Source organism: Montipora capricornis, chromosome 6 (genome assembly GCF_036669925.1).
Source record: "Montipora capricornis isolate CH-2021 chromosome 6, ASM3666992v2, whole genome shotgun sequence".
Taxonomy (NCBI): Eukaryota; Metazoa; Cnidaria; class Anthozoa; order Scleractinia; family Acroporidae; genus Montipora; species Montipora capricornis.
The window spans coordinates 22,723,027-22,738,026 of NC_090888.1; the positions used below are offsets into that span (position 1 = coordinate 22,723,027).

Here is a 15,000-nt window from a genome sequence, read left to right on the forward strand (position 1 = left end):
CGTCCACGTTACGTTATTGATAAGCAACTGCGTGGAAATTCAATATGGTGGACGATAGTGCGAAACACGGGCAAAGAGGGCGAAATTTTTAATGCTTATATCACGGTGAAATGCATAGAATGTGGAATGTTTGGGCAAAGTTATTTCGAGGCATTGCTTTGAATACCTATTCTAACAACTGTCCCGAGTAAAATAACGCAGTAAAGGAGACGACAACTGTTAAGCAAAAATGCGTTGTTTATTCTTCGATACTGGCCATGATATTTTCATTAGTCATCAGTCGGCTTCTTTTTCTTGGGAGGCGAAGCTGAGGCATTCTGTATAAAATACAAATGAAACAAGAAAAGTAAATTATGTCGTTTTTCAAACGCCTCTTGCATTGCCGAATGCATAGGAAGCGATGGTCCAAGGGGAAAGTTACGTTTTATTTACACGTTACGACATTAATATTGCCAAAGTCGCTGAAATGACTCTCTGTATGCGTGTGCACGGTTTAAATACCAAAAACACATATATTACCGTTCGAACGTGTTTGCAGAACGTCTTTGCTTTTTCACAACTTCGAGCAAAATTCCACGGATCATCTTTTTGTTCTAAAATAAGAAAAAAGTATGATACTCTCAAATGGAATCTAGTATTTTTCTACAAAGTTAAGACAGAAACACGTTGTACCTTCCGCTCTTGCATGACGTCATAAGAACACGTGATGTTTCTTTCTTTTTTGAGCAAGTTGAGTTTCAAGCGTCGAGTGATTATTATCAAGCGTTGAGTTTATAATACAGTCTTGTGATGTGATACTAATCGAACCAGTGCAAAAAGAATGTCATTCGAGCACATTTTTGGTCCCTTCGAGCCGGATGTGCAGTTAATTCTTGTGGAAATACGGCGAGACTTGTGAGTAAAGCGAAGACAGCCAAACGTGCACGTGTTAACAGTAACTGTACGGGAATTGTCAATGACAACCTTCATCTTGTGTATTTAACCCGTGGGGAAATTCGTCGAAAATGAGTTGTGAAAACGAACGGAGAGGACAAACACCACTGTTATTTACGTCCAAAAAGTCTATGGCATCATCCAAGTCAAGTAAGAGTTCAATTTTGAGAAAGAAATTACAAGCTGAGAAGCTCGCGCTTGAGCTAAAAATAGCCGAGGAAAAATGTGAGGAGGAAATCAAATTAATTCGCACCGAAGCAGAGCGACGTGCCACGGTTTTAGCACTTAGGAAGAGAGCCGAAGAAATGAAATTGGAGTGTGAATACGAGGAAGCTCTTGCCAAAGAAAATTGCGGGTCAGACAATGAGAATATCATTGATGAAGAACTTCGTAAGTTACCATTTGATAGTGTAAATGATCGAGTCTCTCGCTTAGGCGTGAATTCCACTCTCAATACCCAGAATACTGAAGATGGCGAACAAAGCGCTTCGAAGTTACATTTGACAAATCCAAAGTAGTAAACAGGGCACGATAAAGTAGAGAACGTTAAGTTGAGCGATGAACAAAAATTACCAGCGTGTGAAAACCATACCACAGGGTACCCACCTCTCTCAATGGAGACCTTTGATCAGTTCAAGAATATTCTACCAGCAATTGCGAAAATTGTGAAGCTTAACGGCAATCCCCTTGAATACTCAAAGTTCAAAGCAGCGTTTAAAGTGGAAGTTGATAAAAAGGAAGTTTACGATGCTACAGAAAAGCTAAAATTCCTGCTAGATGCGGTAGATGGAAGTGCAAAGTCATGCCTAGCTAAATTCATGCCTAGCTAAATTCATGCCTGGTTCAGACAGATATCAAGATGCTTGGAAAGCACTTGACGAGCGGTTTGGCCGTGTGGATACAGTTGCATCAGCTGCTAAGAAACGTGTGGAACAATTTCCAGCGATAGTGAAAGAGAGGAGTGAGTAGATCAGACAGGAGTTGATTGGTGTATACAAGGAGCATCGATTCATCCATTATCATGAGCTGAAGTCAAAAATTCCTGAAATTTATGTTGCCAAACTCCCTGTGCGCCTTTGTGGTAGGTGGGCTGAGTTTGTGGAAGGGAAGCCACAAATGTCATCATGGGAGTCATTTGCGGAGTGGTTGGAGAAGGAGGCAAAAATAAGCGAGTCGAAACAGCGATAGATGGGGGAGAAGAAAGAGTGGAGACGACCAGACTCAGTCAAAGTGGATACCCGAAAGAAAAATGATAATTTTGTGCCTGGATTTTTTGTAGGAATGACCCGAGAAAACTGTCGCACCAGCAGTGTAGGGCTGAGATGCCAATTACGAGACGTGAAGACAGTGCCAAACCTGACTGGTCCCGATAAGAGGCTGAAGTGGTCAACAATCAAGTACCATTATAGCCACCTAAAGGACTTAGATATTGCTGACACCGATTCGGGCCCAGTGCAACTTATAATTGGTACTAACAACTCAAACCTAATTCTACCTAAAAGAATTGTGAAGCCGTCAGAGTATTCAGGCGACGATAGAGTACCCTTGATACCCCACTTGGCTGGGCAGTAACAAACTGGCTGCCAGGTGACCAGAAAGTGTCATCGCCTTACAATGCATTCAAAGTGTATGAAAGATGTGTAGATGAGGATGAAGATTTAAGACGGCTGGGCGTTGCTCAGACAGAAATTGAGACCTTGGGCATGGTGAAGGTAGCAATTCCAACCCATTTAATCGAGGACAAGCGGACACTTGCTCTCATGGAGCGGAATACGTGAAGATTGAGGGAGAAGATGCATACGTGTCTGGACTGTTGTGGAGAGAGGAGCATCCAACTCTACCGAACAACTATGATATGGCTGAGCGACGGTTAAAATCCTTGGAGAAGAAGTTTGAGAATAACCCATAGATGAAGCAGAAATATGCAGAGTCCATCAGGGATGATGTTGAGAAGGGCTACGTCAAGAAACTTAGCGAAGCTGAGGTACAAAGCGAAAGCAAAGTGATTTGGTACTTACCACATCGGTATGTCATCAACCCCAAGAAACTCGATCGCCTTAGACGAGTGTATGATGCATCAGCGAAATTTATGGGCCAAAGTCTGAACGATAATATTTTCACGGGACCAAACCGTATTTCTTTCTTGTTTGGAGTTCTGCTCAGATTCTGTGAGGAAGAATTTCCATGGCTGCGGATGTGAAGGAGGTGTACCATATGCTTCGCCTACCAGATTGTGATAAACCGTCGATGAGGTTCTTATGGAGAGGATCAGCAGAAGAGGAACCGAGAGTGTACCAGTTCGGAAAAACAGTGTTTGGAGAGGTTTCAGCGCCATAAAGGGAGAACTACACAATGAGACGCAATGCAGATGAGAATGGAGAAGATCTTCCCTTGGGTGCAAAAGCCGTTTAAAAGCATTTCGACATGGATGATGGCCTGCCATCTACTAACTCGCGAGAAGAAGCGATTGAGATGCAAAGGCAAATGACTGAGTTGCTGCGTCGTAGGGGGTTCCACCTTCACAAGTGGATAACAAATGACGCAGACGTCTTGCAAACTATCCCAGAACAGGACAGATCTCCACGACTTCTTGAGTTTAGTGAGAATAAGCTGCTGACAGACAGAGCTTTAGGTATCATATATCATATATCATAACAGAGTGCAACCCTGCTGATGACATCACCCGAGGACTACGCCATTACCTTGGCCTTGAGTTTCTATACCTGCCAGTTGATGTTTGGCCAGAGAGTAAGATTGATGTACCTCAAAAAGACGTTGAAGAGAGTGAAAGAAAAGCAAGATGGGTTGGAGTATTGCACGAGTCTGAAGTCTTGTTGGGCTGGACGAGATATTCCAACAACACGCGAACAAAGAAGGAAGAGCGTCTGACTCTACCGCTTAAAGTACCGGAGCTGAGATTTGTCAGAATTACCTAGTGAAGAGGGCACAAGCTGAATCGTCTGGTGAGAAGATGCAGCTCTTAGAGAAGGGTCGAGAGATCCATTAACGGAGTAGAACCAAGTCCCTTGACCCGAGATTGGAAGATGGATGTTTGGTTGTACGTAGAAGGCTACAGAAATTCCAGGCCATACCATACCGTAAACGACATCCTAAGATCATAGACTCACGTCCCGAGCTTGCACAGCTAATCATTGATGAAATGCATCGTTCTTATTACCACCCGCCGACAGAGTACCTGTTGAATCAGATTAGACAAGCGTATTGGATTGTTCATGGTCGACAGGCAGTCCGTAGTGCAAAGTTTAAGTGCAATTACTGTTACCGCCAGACAGTGAAGCCCCTCGAGCAGAAAATGAGAAACCAACCTGAATGTAGACTTGAAGTAGGGATGGTATTCAGGAACACTGGAGTTAACTTTTTTGGACCAATGCTAGTTAAGGAGAAGCGTAGTGAGGTCAAAGTTTATGGCTGTTTGTTTGTTTGCATGAGTAGAAGAGCTTGCCATCTTGAGCTGGTGGATGATCTTTCAACAGATCATTTCATTATGGCATTGAAAAGATTAATAGCACGACGTGGACGACCTCAAAGAATGTTCAGTGATAATGGTACAAACTTTGTAAGAGCCAACAATGAGTTCCAAAAGAGATTGATTGGAACTTTCAGCCACCGAGTGCTCCACACTTTGGTGGTGCGTGGGAAAGACTCGTACAGTGCGCGAAGAAAGCGCTGAAAGCGGTGCTGAAAGATAGAGTCGTCCCTGAAGAAACACTGAGGACCTCTCTGGTTGAGACAGTCAGTGGCTTCATAGCTCAGTTGGTTAGAGCGTCGCACCGGAATCGCGAGGTCACGGGTTCAAACCCCGTTGAAGTCCTGAATTTTTCAGGCTTCTCTACGCAATTGCACAAATTGCGCTCATAACTGCGAAGATCATAGCTTCACTTGATTTCATATCCGCACTGCATATATGATTCATTTCATATACCATTTCATCGCTAATTTGGTAATGATTAAAATAGTCCCCACAATGGACAATTAGGGCTTTTTACAGTTCCCGGCTCCATCTTGGAATCGAAACCGTGCAAACATTATCTCGAGGCTCGCTTTGAGTCGCATTTCGTATCTGGTGTGTGTTTAACAAAGAATGTACACTCATCTTTGCTTTTTTTTCGCTTTTGTCCTGTTTTTTTGCGATACTTTTCGATAATGAACAGCAGTAACACCCACCAAGATACTCCTCCGTCGACTTTGAAGAAAAGAGGGAAACAGTGTGCCGTTTACGGCTGTCACAACTGCTATTACAATGACAACGGGCTTTCTGCCGGTTAACATTTTTTCAGTTTTTCAACCGACCCTAAGACCAGAAATCGCTGGTGTAACCTCATAAAGCGGCAACATGGAAAGGATGACTTCAATGTAACTGCTGCAACTGTTGTTTGCAGTGAAAATTTTACAGAAGAAGATATTATAAGAAAATTTTCAGGCCGCTGGGACTTAAAGAAAGGTAACAGATACAAAAACGTCATGGCAAATATTTCATTGCAGCTGCCTTATGCTAAATTTTTATTTGTTCCTTTGTACATAAATCATTTAAAATTGTAACATTATATAGCTTTTGATTGATGGCTGGCTTTTCACATTGAAGGAATATATCATAGCTGTTACGGATACCAGTGGATTACTGTTGTGCGTCATGGTACCTTATTCGTTGGTGTCATATAAATGTACTGAGATCAAAAACAGTTTAACTGACATTACAGTTTAGCATTTTTCATAACTTTATCAAAACGACCATTAGCACCACAACATATTTATGATGGTCATGTAATTATTTTGATTTTTTATTGCATTTTTGTTTTAAGGTGCTGAGCCATCCCAGTTTTCATGGAGCGTGCCATAAAGGTCTCGAAAAGCTCCTCCAAGGTGAGCCCAAAATAATTAGCTTTAGCTCAGGAAATGGATGTTGCAGACTCCATGGAAGTCACTGCAGACTCAATAATCATACCAGCACCACCTGAAACAGTTTCCACAGTCAGCAGCAGTCAATGTTAAAATTCATTTGGTAATGATCTGGATCCAACCAAAGCCTCTAAAGCTAATGTTGGTGAACAACTACAGAGGCCGATTACATTACTGGAACTTACGTTAGCTGATCATGGAGAAAAGTTGGCAGAGATGGAAAAAGAGAATGAGATTTTGCTAGGGCGCCAATTTTGGCTAGACAAAATAAAGGATGATAATTCAGCCATCCCATTTGACACTGGGTTTCCTTGCTATGAAGCACTGATAAGTTTTTTCAAGTATCTTGAGCCAAAATTAGCGAAAATGCAGTACTGGAAAGGAGAACACTTAGTAAGAGAGAGGCAGCCTTATCAAGAGGATGAAAATAAAATTAAGCCTAGACCTTCCAGGAAATTAACATTTCTTGATGAATTTTCCGTCGGCTTCCTGGGAGTGTACTCTCTAGAGAGTAAAGGAACTTCTGACGTTAAATAAGGTGTAACTTTACCTACCTTACCTTTCTTTTAGTATTGAGGCTGGATTATTTGTGGAAACCTTGCAGTCAGGTTTGGTGTTAGTACAAGCCTTGTGTCCAGAATATGCATAACCTGGATCAATTTGTTGTACTTTGAACTCAAAGACCTTTTCCCCTTTCCATCACAAGAGTTGGTACGCAAAAACATGCCAGACGAGTTTGCCGAGTTTGCAACAACTAGAATTATTTTGGACTGTACAGAAAATTTTTTTTTCAGCGTCCCTCTGCCATGCTTGCAAAGTCTGAAACTTGGTCAGACTACAAGCACCACAACACTTGGAACCAACTGGTCGGAGTCACTCCAAATGGCCAAGTCACCTTTCTTTCAGACCTCTGGGATGGGCGGGTGTTTGATAAACAGATATCGAGAGAACGTGGAGTTCTAGATTTACTGAGTAGTGGTGACAATGTTGTGGTTGACCGTAGCTTCGACATATAGGACATTTTGCCTGATTGTGTCACGGTTAATATGCTCCCTTTTTTTTTTAGCCGGACGAGATCAACTGACCGCATCAGAGACAGAGGAAACTATGACTATCCCCTCTGTGCGAATACACGTAGAGAGGGCAATTGGTAGGATAAAGACTTACCGTATTTTGGATGGTAACTTACCCAACACTTTAAGCCCCTATGCAACGCAAATAGCCACAGTGTGTGGACTATTGACAATTTTCTTCCTCCATTACTACCTCCCGCCAAACGAAAACCCTAAATTCCTTTTTTATTAACTGTATTTTGTTACGGTTACAGCATAGTTCGCCTGTATTGTGCAAGGTGAACAAGACGGAATAATTGCGAAATACGATTAAAAATTGAAGCGCAGCCAGGATTAGGCATATTAAAATACAATAAAAAACGTTCTCTGGCTAAAAATTTTGAAAAAGAATATATACTTTCGGCTGTCGGTCTACAGCCTTCCACGGATAAAACGTTGAATGTAAATTAGTGAAATATATACAAAAAAGGCGAGATAAAAATGATAAAAAGAACAGAGTAAAGGTATGAAAAATGGTGGCTATTGTTTAAAAAGAATTTTATACTGATTAGGAATCGGCTTAAAGTTATTGTGAGCATGCTTGGTAGAAGAGGTGTGCCAGGCCTCTAGAGTTTTCCTAACACGAAAAGAGCCTTTGTCGATAACTCGAGAATGACTGTAAATAAGCCCCTCAAGGCTTTACAACAAGAATTCCTTTCTCCTAAATTCAGACCAGCTATTGAACACCAACCCAACGTGGTTTATAAAATACCCTGTGCCGATTGTGATTGGTGTTATATAGGTGAAACTGGCCGTTGCTTTGAAACCCGCAAGAAAGAACACGTTAGGAATGTAAAAACATGTGCCAATGGGTCAAACATTGCGAAACATGCGTGGTCTTTCGGTCATCGCATTGATTTCAGTCATTCTCGAGTTATCGACAAAGGCTCTTTTCGTGTTAGGAAAACTCTAGAGGCCTGGCACACCTCTTCTACCGAACGTGCTGACAATAACTTTAAGCCGATTCCTAATCAGTATAAAATTCTTTTTAAACAACTGCCACCATTTTTCATACCTTTACTCTGTTCTTTTTATCATTTTTATCTCGCCTTTTCCGTATATATTTCACTAATTTACATTCAACGTTTTATCCGTGGAAGGCTGTAGATCGACAGCCGAAAGCTTATATTCCTTATATTCTTTTTCAAAATTTTTAGCCAGAGAACGTTTTTTATTGTATTTTAATTGCGAAATAGTTTCGATAGCGCTAAGTTATATTTTGGAATGACGTTTTCGTTGCCCTAGCCGTCGTCTTTGCTTAAACTCCCTAATAAGATCAGGGAAAAGAGCACGTCTGTAAAAGAAATCTATCTTTGGCAGGGAGTCACTGATCCAAGAGTTGTCAAAGTACATTTCCTCCACAAATAGTGGTCTACTCTCTTCAAAGTATACTATAATAATGATCCCTTTAAGATTCAAGTTAGAACAGTAGAGCTCCCCTTGAATTTGTACATAATAATCGTGATTTTGTTTTAACCTTACAGTTCCATGGACAAGTTTCTCCAGAAAAAAAGCTTCTTCAATAGTCATGCCTGCTTTGCTTAAAGAGGATTTAACTTCCATTCCCCATTTTTCGTGTGTATCCTTAATGGTTACAATCCTGTCTAGGCTTGCCCCCAGGTATGGCTTGTCCTTGGACACCAGTAGCCCAATTTCCTCAACAGTAACATCAATGCTTGCCATCCTTTTCATTTCCCTGATATAAAGGTTCACTGCCTTTGCTTCACTTTCCATGCCATATTGAGTAGCATCTGTTGTAAAATTCGAGTAAAGGATTGATTTCAACTTATTTGAAGGTTCCACCTTGTTCTTAGCTGCTTTTCCAAAGTTTGAAGCTGTCAAAAGAGATTTTCTTTTCTCAAACCAAAGATTGTTTTTGTTTTGTCCTCGAGGTGTTCTCTCCGTTTCATCTATCTCTTCTTGGGTGATTGTTAAGCCGGAAACGTAGGAATCAATCATAGATTTAAAGTGCTCAGTAGCAAAATCGTAACTGTTTGTAATAAGGCACAGACTCTGGTGCCTCGTTTGTCTTTTTAGAGTCTGACTCCTCTACACAGTTTGACTTCATGTCATGGAACAAAAAAAATGAGCTGGCAGGGAGACAATTTTGAAGACTTTCACTTAAAATCTTGAAACTGTTTTTCTCTCTTGTTCGCTGATTTGGTGATCTTGGATCAAATTTTATAACCTTTGACTGAAGACGAATATTTTTCTTACCAAATCGTATCTTTCTGATTAGCACTTGGTCGAGAGGTTTAGCTGCAACACTTTGGTTGCGGGGTACAACCCACACAGACAGCCGCGATGTACATGACAAAGGCTCGGCATGTTTTTGTAATCCCCTTCTCGTAAAATCTTCAATCGCAAACAACACTCCTCCAACGTGGTTACATTTACCTTTTCCGGATAAACCAAGTCCAGCCGGACACGTGCATGCCGCTCGCAAAATGTCGCTCTGAGGTGAAAACTCCACAACAACTCTGTACGGATTCTTTTTCATTGAAGGAACTACGCTGGCTTTCACGTAGGTCTGGCCTTGAAAGACTTTGCTTTCCAATCGTTTCACATTTCCTTCAAAGAAAAATTGGTACGATTTTAGCTTTTTGTAATGTGTGCCCTTCAACAAAATATGGCGGTACTTGCTTGTAGACACAACAAGGTAATCGTAGAGCTGAATGAAGTTCAGTTCTGGAAGCGGTCGCAAGTCTGTTGACCATCCAAGAGCTGAGATTGGTTTCATTACTTCGTCGTATTTGAAATGGCCACTGTTTTCAGCACAGTTTTCAGCAGTTTGCTGGGTATTTTTGGTCGACCTTAATACCAGTCTCGCATAAGCAATGCGTGCACTTTCAAAACCAGGTCCGCCTTCATTCCGCCGGCGTTTTCGGAAGTGCTCCCCAAAATATTCCTCAGGGCCCGGTTGTTCGAAAGCCGATTAACGCAAATCCCAGATTAAAAAAATACAAAGGAGTTTATTTATCCACTCCCAAAAGTTTTACAACGCAGATATTTGGCAAAATTTCACATTAGAGGAAGTCAATCTTGAACACCAAAAATAACCAAAAGAAACTTGCACCGAAAAGTTGAAAAAACTAAACCAAAGTTTACGCTAATCCTGGATTAAGCTAATCGGCTTTCGAACAACCGGGCCTCAGATCTTTAACTGTGAGCTTCTGTATATCCTCCAGCGTCAAAATTTCCTTGTCTTTATATTTTATGATCATTTTAAGCGAAGATATAACAAACGATACTAAACAGGTTAGTGAAACAGCTTTGATTTCGCTACGTTTGTATCTCCCGGGTCAACGGGAGTCTAGACATGATGTTTGCGCCGTTACGATTCCAAGATTACGCCGGGAACTGTAAAAAGAATAGACTTGCAAAAAATATTCAAAATCACAAAATGTAGGTGGTAGGATTCATAAATTATAAATTGTGGCATTTGCATTACCTTGGTGCAAGCTTCTCGTCTCTTTGCAAAACTGCATCATTGGTACCAACCTCTGTATAACACACACTTCAACACGCTTATCTGTGCGCACAGTCCACTTCTTTGACTGATCATTATCTATGGCAGTCAGAATGTCTCCTTCTGGCATAGCAGGGATCTCCATCGATAAACCATTTAACCAGGATTTCATGATGTTATACTGACTCCTCCTTCTGCTGCGTTCAATTGACTACATAACCAGGTTGGACCCAAACATAATTGGACTAATAAAGTTGTGTTTTGCTACACTTTGCAGATGATCAACGGCCATCACTTTTTTTTGACAGGCATTGTTTTTGTGTCACTCAACTCAAGCCTTCCACTGCACTTTTCAGAATTAATACCAAAATATCGTTCAGAGTCATCTTGAATTGTTTTTCGGCCTTGCAGCCTTTTTCGACACTGTAGAGCCACAAAATATACATAATTTTGCTAATTCTTTCCTGTGAGCATCAGCATCCGCCATCTCAACGGCTAGGAGTAAATCAATCAAATATGGCCGCCATTATTAACAGCACATCGCAAATCAAAATACCCCCTTGCACATTTTTAATAGATCATGCACGACAGCAAAAACACGTGAAAGTTCAAGTAAAAGACTTAAAGATAGCAACATTTTTTTTGCAAATGCTGGAAAAATCTGAGGGCTGTCCAATACACCCAAACTGAGTCCGATGGACGAAGGCCATGAGCAACCAGACCCACCGGAAGTCAATTCGCGAGAGACTTAGGACATATACAGCAAAGTATAGTTGAGGAGGGGGTGAAAAATGTCGGCAAACGGACTCCATCGGATCGGATGGAGACTGGTTGCCGTGGCAAGAATCCATCGGACTGCCGCGAGTCAGTTTGCGAGAGACTTAGTAAATGTACAGCAAAGTATAGTGGAGGAGGGGGTGGAAAATGTCGGCAAGCGGACTCCATCGGATCCGATGGAGACGGGTTGCCGTGGCAAGAATCCATCGGACTGCCGCGAGTCAGTTGGCGTTAGACTTAGTAATTTTACAGCAAAGTATAGTTGAGGAGGCGATGGGAAATGTCGGCAAACGGACTCCATCGGATCCGATGGAGACGGGTTGCCGTGGCAAGAATCCATCGGACTGCCGCGAGTCAGTTTGCGAGAGACTTAGTAAATATACAGCAAAGTATAGTTGAGGAGGGGTTGGAAAATGTCGGCAAACGGACTTCATCGGATCCGATGGAGACGGGTTGCCGTGGCAAGAATCCATCGGACTGCCGCGAGTCAGTTTGCGAGAGACTTAGTAAATATACAGCAAAGTATAGTTGAGGAGGCGATGGGAAATGTCGGCAAACGGACTCCATCGGATCCGATGGAGACGGGTTGCCGTGGCAAGAATCCATCGGACTGCCGCGAGTCAGTTTGCGAGAGACTTAGTAAATATACAGCAAAGTATAGTTGAGGAGGGGGTGGAAAATGTCGGCAAACGGACTGCATCGGATCCGATGGAGACGGGTTGCCGTGGCAAGAATCCATCGGACTGCCGCGAGTCAGTTTGCGAGAGACTTAGTAAATATACAGCAAAGTATAGTTGAGGAGGCGATGGGAAATGTCGGCAAACGGACTCCATCGGATCCGATGGAGACGGGTTGCCGTGGCAAGAATCCATCGGACTGCCGCGAGTCAGTTCGCGAGAGACTTAGTAAATATACAGCAAAGTATAGTTGAGGAGGCGATGTGAAATGTCAGCAAACGGACTCTATCGGATCCAATGCAGGCGGGTTGCCGTGGCAAGAATCCATCGGACTGCCGCGAGTCAGTTCGCGAGAGACTTAGTAAATATACAGCAAAGTATAGTTGAGGAGGGGGGGGGGGGGGGAAATGTCGGCAAACGGACTCCATCGGAGACAAAAAGAGCGAAGGACATTGATGTATATGTATTTCTCGTTCATAAAGCACGATGATCGAAACAGTAATGTTACTTAAAGCGTGATCAATCCCCTTGTTGATATGTATCTCTCGTTCTTATAGTGCGTTGATCGAATCATTTTACAATTTGGTTAACTTTCATTTTACGGTTCGGTTAACTACAGGAAATAGCACTCGATTCCTGTTTCAGACTAAGCGCTCGTTTCAGTGATTAGGCCTACGCACTCGTAAAATTGTAGCTTTCATTTTGTGCTTCGGTTTACTACACTATTCACGAGTGCGTGTGAAGAAGAAAGCACTGCAGTACACTTAAATACACTTTTCACGAGATCTTGTGAGGAAGAAAGCACTCGTTTACTGATTACGCCGAAGCGCTCGCTTCCGTGATTAGTCCAAAGCACTCTCTTGAAATATTAGCTTTCATTTTGTTGTTCGGTTCACTACACTTTTCACGAGATCGTCTTGCCCTTGAACAATTTTCAGTCCTCGACTACGGGATTGCGGACCGCGATGGCAGTTCATTATAGCGATATTTCAAAAGTGTAAGCGCTCGTTTCAGTGATTAGGCCTAAGCACTATTGTAAAAAGTTTAGCTTTCATTTTCCAGTTCGAAAAAAGCAGTCGTTTACTGATTACGCCTAAGCGCTCCTTTCAGTGATTAGGCCTAAGCACTCTCTGCTTTGTGCTTTACCTTGTTGGCGATTGTGGCAAAATTGTCATTTTTGCCAAATTCGCCAACAGGCTTTTTTGCCATTTTTGGTTGTTACGTGCATTTCTGGACAAATCTCCGATGGCTTCGGTGGTTCAGTGACATTGCAAGCGCACACCGAGCCGGACGTTCGGCGAACAAGTTCTTGCTGGGGTAGTAATAATTTTTGGGTTTGTTAAACATCCTTCAATGTTGTTTTCACTTACTTATTTTCATAAATAAATAACATACCAGTTATTCCGAATTAATCACAATTTCAATTAGAAAATCAAATGGAAGTTTTAATCCAGGGAAAGGCTCTCGTTCAGATTATCTTTGGCTTCTACACTGATTTGACTGAACAGCCAATAATTTATTGTTGTCGGAGATTGCGTGAAAAGTGTAGTTGACCGAACCGCAAAATGAAAGCTAAACTTTTGCGAGAGTGCTTACTGGGGCCTAATAACTGAAAGGAGCGCTTAGGCTTAATCAGTAAACGAGTGCTTTCTTCTTCACATAATCTCGTGAAAAGTGTAGTTAACCGAACCGCAAAGTGAAAGCTAAAGAGCGATACCTGGTTTAGTCAAGTTTTCATGTCCATTTTTAATTCGTTTGGGAAAACGGCGGAACGTTTTAGCTCACTTAAGGTGCTTGGATACGGTCGAGGTATAACGCGGTTACATGGTATTCATGGGGATTTGTTTTTGCTTAAATGAGTGCTTAGTATTTAAACTAGTGAATGGTAATCAGTGAAATCAACCAAGTCTAGTGTGCAGTTTAGACGTTCTGGAACTCACTTAGAGAGTCTGGCTATTCTAGAACTCTAGACATTCTAGAGCCCACAGAGGGTAACATATAACAATTGAGAATTCTAGAACTTAGAACTCTAGAAATCGGAACTCTAGAACTGCGAATTTTGACTTTAATCAGAACTTTAGAAGTTTGCACATACGACCATTTTACCGCTAGAGCGGTTCTAGAATGAGATAGAACTTTCTATAGAGCTCTTCAAACTAGAGCAGTTCTAGAATGCTATAGAACTTTCTAATGTCATAACCTTGACCATTCTATATTTCACATATAATCAATATAGAGCTCTTCCAACTATATCAGTTACAGAATGCTATAGAAGTTTCTAATGTCTTATGGAATTAATCACACTTACAATTAGAAAGACAAATGAAAGTTTTCATACTGGGAAAGGGTCTCTTTCACGCATAGTATCTTTGTCGTCGTCCCTGAATTCAGTGGATTTAACTGAAAAACTAAAAATATATTGGTGTCGGAGATTGGATGACAAGAATTTCTGTCGCAATCGGAAATTCAATGACCTGGATTTGTGAAAATCTTGTTCAAGTTCATGCTTTACAGAACGAGGTATAGTGTAGAGTGCAATGTTTCGTGATGTTGACTTTCGCCTCATGTCTTAAAGAACGACTAATGTTATATGTGTAGCACGCTTGTATCGCCTCATGGCTTTAAGAGCGACGTATATTTCACGTGTAGCGTGTGCTTGTTTCGCGTCATGGCTGAGAGATATTTTGTGTCACGCGCGAACTGACTTCCGAGAGTCCGATTGACTCTTGCAAGGAAGAGCTGTCTCCATCGGATCCGATCGAGTCTGTTTGCCAACTTTTTCAACGCCCCTCGCTCCTGTTAACCCTCACTTCCGGTACCACTGATCATGCGCCATGCACCCAATTCCGGTTCCGGTCGCGATCGGACTCAATCCGCCTGCGATTGAAGACAACTCGACTAACGTCGAGTGTATTGGACATGTATGAAAAATCTACAAATGCCTTTAATCTAACGGCAAAGTGGAAAACCTACGTGACTTTGGGATCCAATTTCATGCGCTGTCCCACTTTACAGCTAACATTTCCAACCGTTCAACCCGCACTGCCACCGCCATCTTTGAAATAGGCGAAGTACGTTCCTTTCTTGTCCATATCGAATAGAGTTGTGGGTAGAT

General features: G+C 41.9%; 1 protein-coding gene and 2 pseudogenes across 2 annotated transcripts in view; 1 reads left to right on the top strand and 2 right to left on the bottom strand.

Moving 5' to 3' along the window:
* LOC138051779 (uncharacterized skeletal organic matrix protein 5-like) overlaps positions 1 to 15,000 on the bottom strand; it is a 32,288-nt gene that overhangs the window by 11,719 nt on the left and 5,569 nt on the right. The gene's annotated exons all lie outside the window — the stretch shown is intronic.
* LOC138050942 (uncharacterized) lies at positions 6,217 to 7,139 on the top strand (annotated as a pseudogene).
* Positions 8,175 to 10,186, bottom strand: LOC138050944 (uncharacterized; annotated as a pseudogene).